General features: G+C 40.4%; 1 non-coding gene across 1 annotated transcript; it reads right to left on the bottom strand.

Annotated features, from left to right (window-relative positions):
* Positions 1-798: 798 nt before the first annotated feature.
* On the bottom strand, positions 799-905 carry LOC148573683 (small nucleolar RNA R71). Its single transcript, XR_015905890.1, has one exon. It is a non-coding gene; the product is annotated as a small nucleolar RNA R71 (small nucleolar RNA).
* Between the last annotated feature and the right edge of the window lie 10,509 nt (positions 906-11,414).

Below are 11,414 nucleotides of genomic sequence, written 5' to 3'. Positions count from 1 at the left end.
AAATTTTCGAATTTTAACTTTAATTTTAAATGTTTTTATTTTACTCTATTTAATTTTCAAATTCTTCCTTCTCTCATCTCCTTCTAATTACTTATTTATCTACTAACACCCCTCTTATACTCAAAAATTCGAACCCACTCTTCTCCTCTGTGTTTGAATTTTTCTCTTCTCCTTCTTATATTCTTCTCTTCTTATACTTACATAAGGAATCTCTATACTGTGACATAGAGGATTCCATATTTTCTTTTGTGTTCTCTTCTTTTTCATATGAGCAGGAACAAGGATAAGAACATTCTTGTTGAAGCTGATCCTGAACCTGAAAGGACTCTGAAGAGGAAGCTAAGGGAAGCTAAAGCACAACTCTCTGGAGAAAATCTGACAGAAATTTTTGAAAAAGAAGGAGACATGGCTGAAAATAATAACAATGCAAGGAAGATGCTTGGTGACTTTACTGCACCACATTCCAATTTAAATGGAAGAAGCATCTCAATCCCTGCCATTGGAGCAAACAATTTTGAGCTTAAACCTCAATTAGTTTTTCTGATGCAACAGAACTGCAAGTTTCATGGACTTCCATCAGAAGATCCTTTTTAGTTCTTAACTGAATTCTTGCAGATCTGTGATACTGTTAAGACCAATGGGGTTGATCCCGAGGTCTACAGGCTTATGCTTTTCCCGTTTGCTGTAAGAGACAGAGCTAGAATATGGTTGGACTCTCAACCTAAAGATAGCTTGAACTCTTGCAATAAGCTGGTCACGACTTTCTTAGCCAAGTTCTTTCCTCCTCAAAAGCTTAGTAAACTTAGAGTGGATGTTTAAACCTTCAAACAGAAAGAAGATGAATCCCTCTATGAAGCTTGGGAGAGATACAAGCAACTGCCAAAAAGTGTCCTTCTGACATGCTTTCAGAATGGACCATCCTGGATATATTCTATGATGGTCTATTTGAATTATCTAAGATGTCATTGGACCATTCTGCAGGTGAATCTATTCACCTAAAGAAAATGCCTGCAGAAGCTCAGGAACTCATTGACATGGTTGCAAATAACCAGTTCATGTACACTTCTGAAAGGAATCCTATGAGTAATGGGACGCCTCAGAGGAAGAGAGTTCTTGAAATTGATACTCTGAATGCCATATTGGCTCAGAATAAAATATTGACTCAGCAAGTCAATATGATTTTTCAAAGTCTGAATGGGTTGCAAGCTGCATCCAATAGTACTAAAGAAGCATCTTCTGAAGAAGAAGCTTATGATCCTGAGAACCCTGCAATAGCAGAGGTGAATTACATGGGTGAACCCTATGGAAACACCTATAATCCCTCATGGAGAAATCATCCAAATTTCTCATGGAAGGATCAACAAAAGCCTCAACAAGGCTTTAATAATGGTGGAAGAAACAGGTTTAGCAATAGCAAGCCTTTTCCATCATCCACTCAGCAACAGACAGAGAATTCTGAGCAGAATCTATCTAGCTTAGCAAATATAGTCTCTGATCTATCTAAGGCCACTTTAAGTTTCTTGAATGAAACAAGGTCCTCCATTAGAAATTTGGAGGCACAAGTGGGCCAGCTGAGTAAAAGAGTCACTGAAACTCCTCCTAGTACTCTCCCAAGCAATATAGAAGAGAATCCAAAAAGAGAGTGCAAGGCCATTACCTTACTTGGTGTGGCTGAACCCAAAGAGGAGGAGGAGGACGTGAATCCTAGTGAGGAAGACCTCCTGGGACGTTCACTGACCAATAAGGAGTTTCCCTTTGAGGAACCAAAGGAATCTGAGGCTCATCTAGAGACCATAGAGATTCCATTGAACCTCCTTTTACCATTCATGAGCTTTGATGACTATTCCTCTTTTGAAGAAGATGAAGACATTGCTGAAGAGCAAGTTGCTCAATATTTAGGAGCAATCATGAAGTTGAATGCCAAATTATTTGGTAATGAAACTTGGGAGGATGAACCTCCATTGCTCATCAAGGAACTAAATGCCTTGGTTCAGCAAACTCTACCTCAAAAGAAACAGGATCCTGGTAAATTCCTAATTCCCTGTAACATAGGCACCAAAACCTTTGAGAAGGCTCTGTGTGACCTGGGGTCAGGCATAAACTTAATGCCATTCTCTGTAATAGAGAAACTAGGAATCTTTGAGGTACAGGCTGCCAAATTCTCATTAGAGATGGCAGACAAATCCATGAAAATGGCTTATGGACAAGTAGAGGACGTGTTAGTAAAGGTTGAAGGCCTTTACATCCCTGCTGATTTCATAATCCTGGACACTGGGAAGGATGAGGATGAATCCATCATCCTTGGAAGACCCTTCCTAGCCACAGAAAAAGCTGTGATTGATGTGGACAGAGGAGAGTTGGTCCTTCAACTGAATGAGGACTACCTTGTATTTAAAACTCAAGGTTCTCCTTCTGTAACCAAGGAGAGGAAGCATGAAAAGCTTCTCTCACTGCAGAGTCAACCAAAGCTCCCACAGTCAAACTCTAAGTTTGGTGTTGGAAGGCCACAACCAAACTCTAAGTTTGGTGTTGAACCCCCACATTCAAACTCTAAGTTTGGTGTTGGGAGGTCCCAACAATGCTCTGAACATCTGTGAGGCTCCATGAAAGCTCACTGTCAAGCTATTGATATTAAAGAAGCGCTTGTTGGGAGGCAACCCAATGTTATTTAATTATATCTATTTATTTTCCATTGTTATTTTATGTTTTTTTTAGGTTGATGATCATGTGGAGTCACAATAACTACTGAAAAATCAAAAACAGAATAAAAAATAGTATTAAAAATAGCACACCCTGGAGGAAGAGCATTCTGGCGTTTAAACGCTAGAAACAAGCACCAAGCTGGTGTTTAACGCCAGAAACAAGCATTGTAACACCCTACCATACAGAGTCTTATACTTAAGTCATAATCCAGAGATGGCAAGGTATTACGACCTCTAAAACAAAAATCTAGTACGTATAGTAGTGTGAATAAGGATTATAACTAGGAGCCTTTGTAGAAAAAGGGGTAAACAAAAATCGCAACTCGAAAGCGCAACACTCCGATCGATAACGCAATGAGCAAAGGATAAGTTAACGCGAGATTATATATACAAAAGAGTGTCAAAGACAGAAATATCAAGACTCAAAATCCGGCTGCGAAGATAACCGGTCCGAGCATAGCAATATATACATATAATAAAATAAGGAAAACCCCAAAGGAAACCCAAAGGGACACAATTACAAAAACCTATTCTCCAAAATCCCCTCTAGAAGGAGTCATCACAGTTTGTATTATTTAATGGAGATAAAAGTATCTACGCAAAACATATAAACCAAAACAGAGCCCCGAGAACAAAGATTTTCGCTAATCCAGAAGTCTCCAGCATGCCTCAACGAGAAGCCTCGCATCCTGCATCTGAAAACCACAAAATCCGTATGGGTGAGAACCAGAGGTCCCCAGCACGGTAACAGCTTCCACATATATAATACATAATAATAGAGGAAAGCCGAAGGCAATCCTAGAACTTCCTCCAGATAATATCAAAGCTTATAAACAAACTAAACCGTAAGTGGCAACTGACTAAAGATCCTTCAGTCTAACTAATACTTCCCTTTCCAATTCCTTTAGACCTCCCAACCACCAGCAGGAGTATAATATAGCAAACACAGTTATATCAGACAAGAGATTTACAAATAGGAACAGATAAGGCGTTTAGACAATTAGTAAGTAATATGCAGTCAAATAGGCAATCTCAAACAATTTATATAATATGCATATGATGAATGCCTGTCCCTAGTGGCTGATGATATCATCTGTCAGTTATATAGCCAACCCGACAAGTCCTGGTAGCTAACCATTGGACTGTCCCTCTGTCGCGCATCCCCAACTCGAGTTATACTCATCATAAACTTGATCATAATCATGATCCATATCCATCACCCTCACTGGTGAATATTTACGGGGGCGAGCTCATCCGGGCCTTTCACAATGCCCGGCCACACTTACGACATAGGGTCTAAAGAGCTTTGAGTCTCAACCTGGAGCACGTGGTGACTAGCCACTGCTTCCTCCCAGGGAAACCCTCATCTCCGATGGTGGAAGTGCAAACATTCACAATTCATTCAACAGCATATATGCATTTATACTTAGCCATAATCATGGCTCCACCGTAGCACGGCAATAATCTAGCCATCCGGCTCACGGTTAAATCCATAACCAGCCAATTCATTAACAATTACGGCCCTTCAGCCCATGGCTCAACAAGCACTTCCACCGCCATCCTCCGCATCTCACATAATCATCTTTGATCCTCATTGATCATTCATTTTTCCCTTGCTTCACTCGCAAGTTACCACATTTACTAGCCCCTTGCCTCATTGCTAGGCACATCATAATGATTTAAGACATAAGTGGTGAGATCGGAGGCTTAGAAGTATGAAATTTGGCTTTTAAAACTCAAAAATCAACTTTGGGATGAAAACAGGGCCACGCGTACGCGCACTCCACGCGCACGCGTGGATGGCCACAAAATCTCATCGACGCCCAAGCGTCATACGTGCAGACGCGCGGGTTGAAAATAGCCAAATGACGCGCGAGCGTCAACCACGCGTACGCGTGGGTGCTCTTGCGCCCCAGGCACAAAACTGGCACAACTTTGGCACAACTCTCTGAAAAATGGCTGGGCATTTGGTACAGCGCATCGATGCGCTCGCGCACACAACACGCACGCGTGGATGGTGCTTTCTCGAAGAACGGCGTGTACGTGCCAAGTGCGCCTATGCGCGGGGGGTCATTCTGCTAAAAATTTTCTAAGTTAAAAGCTACAGAATTCACAGATTCAACCCCCAATCTTCCGACGGACATAACTTTCTCATTGTAAATCGTTTTTCACCCGTTCTTCGAACGGCATAGACATCCCGGATCCAATTTCATTTCTAAACAGATTTGGCACAAATCAGAGATCCGTAGTCCATGTTATGTCCCGTCAAAGTATGCCCAAAAACCATGCTTTCATACAAAACCATAAAGTGCCATTTTCAAAACAAGCCACTTTCAACTCTTTTCAAAATCAATCAAAACATGCCAATTTCATCCCTTTTCTTTGAAATCAATCAAAATGTACCAAAATCAACATCAAGCCATCCTCAACTCACACATTGACATTTTACCAAATTTCCCAAAATCACCATCCAACCCTTTTAACACTTCTCAATCATGTCATACATCCCCCCTCATCCCAATTTCCAATAATACCATTTCTAATCAACCATCATTATACATAATAAACATCATACTCACCATCAACATGGTACCACCCACCAATTCAACCTTAATCATTCATCAAGCATATATCACAACATACATTTTCTCATATATCACATAATCAAGGCATCAATATTCATAATCACATATATGATCACATCATATATCTCAACTATTTAACAACATCAACCATTCAATGCCTATCTTAGGGCCTCTAGCCTAAGTATTTCCTACTACATTACATATTAGATACGAGAAACCGAGACCATACCTTAGCCGATTTCCCAAGCTCAACCGGAGCACTTCCAAACCACTTGTCCACAAGCTCTCAAGGTCTCAACACCTCTAAGAACAGATTTTGTCACACAAAACCCTCTCCTAAACTTTCCAAAATCACCAATCAAGCTCCAATATTCACATATACACAACCTAAGCCACAATCATCATACCCATACACAACATCTCAATACCCAACATCATAGAACAACAAATTATACTAGGGTTGAGAATCTTACCACACCCAAGGTCCAAGGAGACAAGATTAACCTTCTCCTTCAAGAGAGTTGGGTCCTATAACATCAAAGAGCCCAAAATCTCAACATTTCATCCATAAAACTCGAAAACAAGGGCTGGAATTTCGAAGATCAAAACGTGGCTTACCTCAAGATTGATTGTATGGGTTTTGTAGAGCTCTCCACGGTGAACGCGTGGCCACAAACGGTGCGGCGATCGGAGTTCTAGATCAAAAGTTATGGTGGTTTGAAGATCAACCAAGGGAGAGAACTTGAGAGAGTATTCTTCCCTTCGTCTCCACCATTTCAGCGTGTGTTTGTGTGTTGTGAGGAGAGAGAGTGCTGAAAACTAGGGTTTTGGTTTAGTTTAGTTGGGCCAAGGGTCCACTTTGGGTCCGGTTGGACCGGTTTGGCCCGTTCGGTCCAATCTTGGTCCGTTTTCTATAAAATTGGTACCGAAATTCTTGTCTCAATCTCCTCTATCATATTAAGCCATAAAAATAACATTTTTGGCTTTCTAGAATAAATTCTCATTTATGGGTTAATTATCCGTTAATTAACCAGGTCTACAAGCATCAACCTGGCGTTAAACGCCAGAAACAGGCTACATTTGGGCGTTTAACGCCAAAAACAGGCAGCAGTCTGGCGTTAAACGCCAGTATTGCATACAGAGGGTGTTTTGCATGCCTAAATAGTGCAAGGATGAGAAATCCTTGACACCTCAGGATTTGTGGACCCCACAGGATCCCCACCTCTTTCACACCTTTTCATAACACTCTTCCCCAAATACCCTTAACCACTCACATCCATCCAGTCATCCCCATAAACCCCACCTACCTCCAAAATTCAAATTCTTTTCCCTCCCAAAACCCAACCCTAATGGCCGAAACCTACACTTTCCCCACCCCTATATAAACCCCTCAACACTACTCCATTTTCACACATTACAACCATCACTTCTCCCCCTTGGCCGAATACACCTTCTCCCTCCATCTCCTCCATTTTCTTCTTCTTCTACTACTTTCTTTCTTCTTTTGCTCGAGGATGAGCAAACCATTTAAGTTTGGTGTGGTAAAAGCATAGCTTTTTGTTTTTCCATAACCATTAATGGCACTTAAGGCCAGAGAAACCTTAAGAAAGAGGAAAGAAAAGGCAATTGCTTCCACCTCTGAGTCATGGGAGATGGAGAGATTCATCTCAAAGGTCCATCAAGACCACTTCTATAAAGTTATGGCCAAGAAAATGGTGATCCTTGAGGTCCCTTTTAAGCTCAAAAAGAGCGAATATCCAGAGATCCGACAAGAGATTAGAAGAAGAGGATGGGAAGTTCTCTCTAATCCTATTCAACAAGTCAGAATCTTAATGGTTCAAGAGTTCTATGCAAACGCATGGATCACTAGGAACCATGATCAAAGTATGAACCCAAACCCAAAGAATTGGCTTACAATGGTTTGGGGAAAATACTTAGATTTTAAGCTGGAAAATGTAAGGTTGGCGATCAACTTGCCAATGATGCAAGAAAATGCACGCCCTACACTAGAAGGGTCAACTTTGATCAAAGGTTGGACCAAGTCCTCATGGACATATGTGTAAAAGGAGCTCAATGGAAAGTTGACTCAAGAGGCAAGCCGATTCAATTGAGAAGACTGGACCTTAAGCCTGTAGCTAGAGGATGGTTGAAGTTAATTCAACGCTCAATTATTCCTGCTAGCGACCGGTCTGAAGTTACTGTAGACCGGGCCATCATGATTCACAGTATCATGATTGGGGAGGAAGTGGAAGTTCATGAGATTATACCTCAAGAACTCTACAAGGTGGCTGACAAGTCTTCCACTTTGGCAAGGTTAGCCTTTCCTCACCTCATTTGCCACCTATGCAATTCGGCTGGGATTGACATAGAGGGAGACATCCTCATTGATGAGGACAAGCCCATCACTAAGAAAAGGATGGAGCAAACAAGAGATCATGGACCTCAACAAGAGCATGAGGAAATTCCTCACCATGAAATCCCTGAGATGCCTCAAGGGATGCACTTTCCTCCACAAAACTATTGGGAGCAAATTAACACCTCCCTAGAAGAATTAAGTTCCAACATGGGACAACTAAGGGTGGAGCACCAAGAGCACTCCATCATTCTCCATGAAATTAGAGAAGATCAAAGGGCTATGAGGGAGGAGCAACAAAGGCAAGGAAGAGACATAGAGGAGCTCAAGAATACCATTGGTTCTTCAAGAGGAAGAAGACGCCACCCTCACTAAGGTGGACCCGTTCCTTAATCTCCTTGTTCTTATTTTTCTATTTTTCGTTTACTATATGTCTATTTATGTTTATGTCTTTATTACATGATTATTAGTATTTAAGTGTCTATGTCTTAAAGCTATGAATGTCCTATGAATCCATCACCTTTCTTAAATGAAAAGTGCTTTAATCACAAAAGAACAAGAAGTACATGATTTCGAATTCATCCTTGAAATTAGTTTAATTATTTTAATGTGGTGACAATACTTTTTGTTTTCTAAATGAATGCTTGAACAGTGCATATGTCTTTTGAATTTGTTGTTTATGAATATTAAAATTGTTGGCTCTTGAAAGAATAAGGAAAAAGGAGAAATGTTATTGATAATCTGAAAAATCATAAAATTGTTTCTTGAAGCAAGAAAAAGCAGTGAATACAAAAGCTTGCAGAAAAAAATGGCAAAAAAAAAGAGAAAGCAAAAGAAGAAAAAGCAAGCAGAAAAAGCCAAAAGCTCTTAAAACCAAAAGGCAAGAGCAAAAAGCCAATAACCCTTTAAACCAAAAGGCAAGGGTAAAAAGGATCCAAGGATTTGAGCATCAGTGGATAGGAGGGCCCAAAGGAATCAAATCCTGGCCTAAGCGGCTAAACCAAGTTGTCCCTAACCATGTGCTTGTGGCGTGAAGGTGCCAAGTGAAAAGCTTGAGACTGAGCGGTTAAAGTCAAGGTCCAAAGCAAAAAAAGAGTGTGCTTAAGAACCATGGAGACCTCTAATTGGGGACTTTAGCAAAGCTGAGTCACAATCTGAAAAGGTTCACCTAGTTATGTGTCTGTGGCATGTATGTATCTGGTGGTAATATTGGAAAACAGAGTGCTTAGGGCCACGACCAAGACTCATAAAGTAGCTGTGTTTAAGAATTAACATACTGAACTAGGAGAATCAATAACACTATCTAAATTCTGAGTTCCTATAGATGCCAATCATTCTGAACTTCAAAGGATAAAGTGAGATGCCAAAACTGTTCAAAGGAAAAAGCTACTAGTCCCGCTCATCTGATTGGAGCAAAGTTTTGTTGATATTTTGGAATTTATAGTATATTCTCTTCTTTTTATCCTAATTGATTTTTAGTTGCTTCGGGACAAGCAACAATTTAAGTTTGGCGTTGTGATCAGCGGATAATTTATACGCTTTTTGGCATTGTTTTTAAGTAGTTTTTAGTATGTTTTAGTTAATTTTTAGTATATTTTTATTAGTTTTTAAATAAAAATCATGTTTCTGGACTTTACTATGAGTTTGTGTGTTTTTCTGTGATTTCAGGTATTTTCTAGCTGAAATTGAGGGACCTGAGCAAAAATCTGATTCAGAGGCTGAAGAAGGACTGCAGATGCTGTTGGATTCTGACCTACCTGCACTCGAAATGGATTTTATGGAGCTACAGAAACCCAAATGAAGCGCTCTTAATTGCGTTGGAAAGTAGACATCCAGGGCTTTCCAGCAATATATAATAGTCCATACTTTTCCCGAGTTTAGATGACGCAAACTGGAGTTCAACGCTAGCTTTCTGCCCTATTCTGGCGTTAAACGCCAGAAACAAGTTGCAAAGCAGAGTTAAATGCCAGAAACAAGTTACAAACTGGTGTTCAACTCCAAAGAAGACCTCTACACGTGAAAGATTCAATGCTCAGCCCAAGCACACACCAAGTGGGCCCTGGAAGTGGATTTCTGTATCATTTACTTATTTCTATAAACCCTAGTAACTAGTTTAGTATAAATAGGACTTTTTACTATTATCTAATCATCTTTTGATCATGTTTTTATGATTGAACCCTCTTTGGGAGGCTGGCCATTCGGCCATGCCTAGACCTTGTTCTTATGTATTTTCAATGGTGGAGTTTCTACACCCCATAGATTAAGGTGTGGAGCTCTGCTGTTCTTCATGAATTAATGCAAAGTACTATTGTTTTTCTATTCAACTCAAGCCTATTTCTTCTCTAAGATATTCATTCACACACAAGAACATGATGAATGTGATGATTATGTGACGCTCATCACCATTCTCACCTACGAACGCGTGCCTGACAACCACTTCCGTTCTACATGCAAACAAGCTTGAATGTGTATCTCTTAGCCTTCTGATTCACGATCAGAATCTTCGTGGTATAGGCTAGAATTATTGGTAGCCATTATTGAGATCCGAAAAGTCTAAACCTTGTCTATGGTATTCCGAGTAGGATCTGGGAAGGGATGGTTGTGACGAGCTTCAAACTCGCGAGTGCTAGGCGTAGTGACAGAGGCAAAAGGATTACTGAATCCTATTCCAGCAGGATCGAGAACCAACAGATGATTAGCCGTGCGGTGACAGTGCATTTGGACCATTTTCACTGAGAGGACAGGATGTAGCCATTGACAACGGTGATACCCATCATATAGCTTGCCATGGAAATGAGTATGAATGATTGGATGAAAGAAGTAGGAAAGCGGAGATTCAGAAGGAACTAAGCATCTCTACATGTGATGAGCGGATAATTTATATGCTTTTTGGCATTGTTTTTAGTATGTTTTTAGTAGAATCTATTTACTTTTAGGGATGTTTTTATTATTTTTTATGTTAAATTCACATTTCTGGACTTTACTATGAGTTTGTGTGTTTTTCTGTGATTTTAGGTATTTTCTGGCTGAAATTGAGGGACTTGAGCAAAAATCAGATTCAGAGGTAGAAGAAGGACTGCTGATGTTGTTGGATTCTGACTTCCCTACACTCAAAGTAGATTTTCTGGAGCTACATAACTCAAAATGGCGCGCTTCCAATTGCGTTGGAAATTAGACATCCAGGGCTTTCCAGCAATATATAATAGTCCATACTTTGGCCAAGTTTAGACGACGTAAAAGGGCTTTGAACGCCAGTTCTACGCTGCTGTCTGGAGTTAAACGCCAGCAACACGTCACGAACCAGAGTTGAACGCTAGAAATACGTTACAACCTGGCGTTCAACTCCAGAAAGAGCCTCTGCACGTGTAACATTCAAGCTCAGCCCAAGCACACACCAAGTGGGCCCCGGAAGTGGATTTATGCATCAATTACTTACTTCTGTAAACCCTAGTAACTAGTTTAGTATAAATAGGACTTTTTACTATTGTATTCTACATCTTTTGATCATTTTTAGATCTCTAGACCTCCATGGGAGGCTGGCCACTCGGCCATGCTTACCCTATATTCACTTATGTATTTTCAAACGGTAGAGTTTCTGCACTCCATAAATTAAGGTGTGGAGCTCTGCTGTTCCTCAAAGATTAATGCAAAGTACTACTGTTTTTCTATTCAATTCAACTTATTCCGCTTCTAAGATATTCATTCGCACTTCAATCTGAATGTGATGAACGTGACAATCATCATCATTCCCCCACAAACGCGTGCCTGACAACC

This window comes from Arachis ipaensis, chromosome B2 (assembly GCF_059453495.1).
Source record: "Arachis ipaensis isolate K30076 ecotype BB chromosome B2, ASM5945349v1, whole genome shotgun sequence".
Taxonomy (NCBI): Eukaryota; Viridiplantae; Streptophyta; class Magnoliopsida; order Fabales; family Fabaceae; genus Arachis; species Arachis ipaensis.
This window is presented reverse-complemented; position numbering and strand designations above follow the sequence as displayed.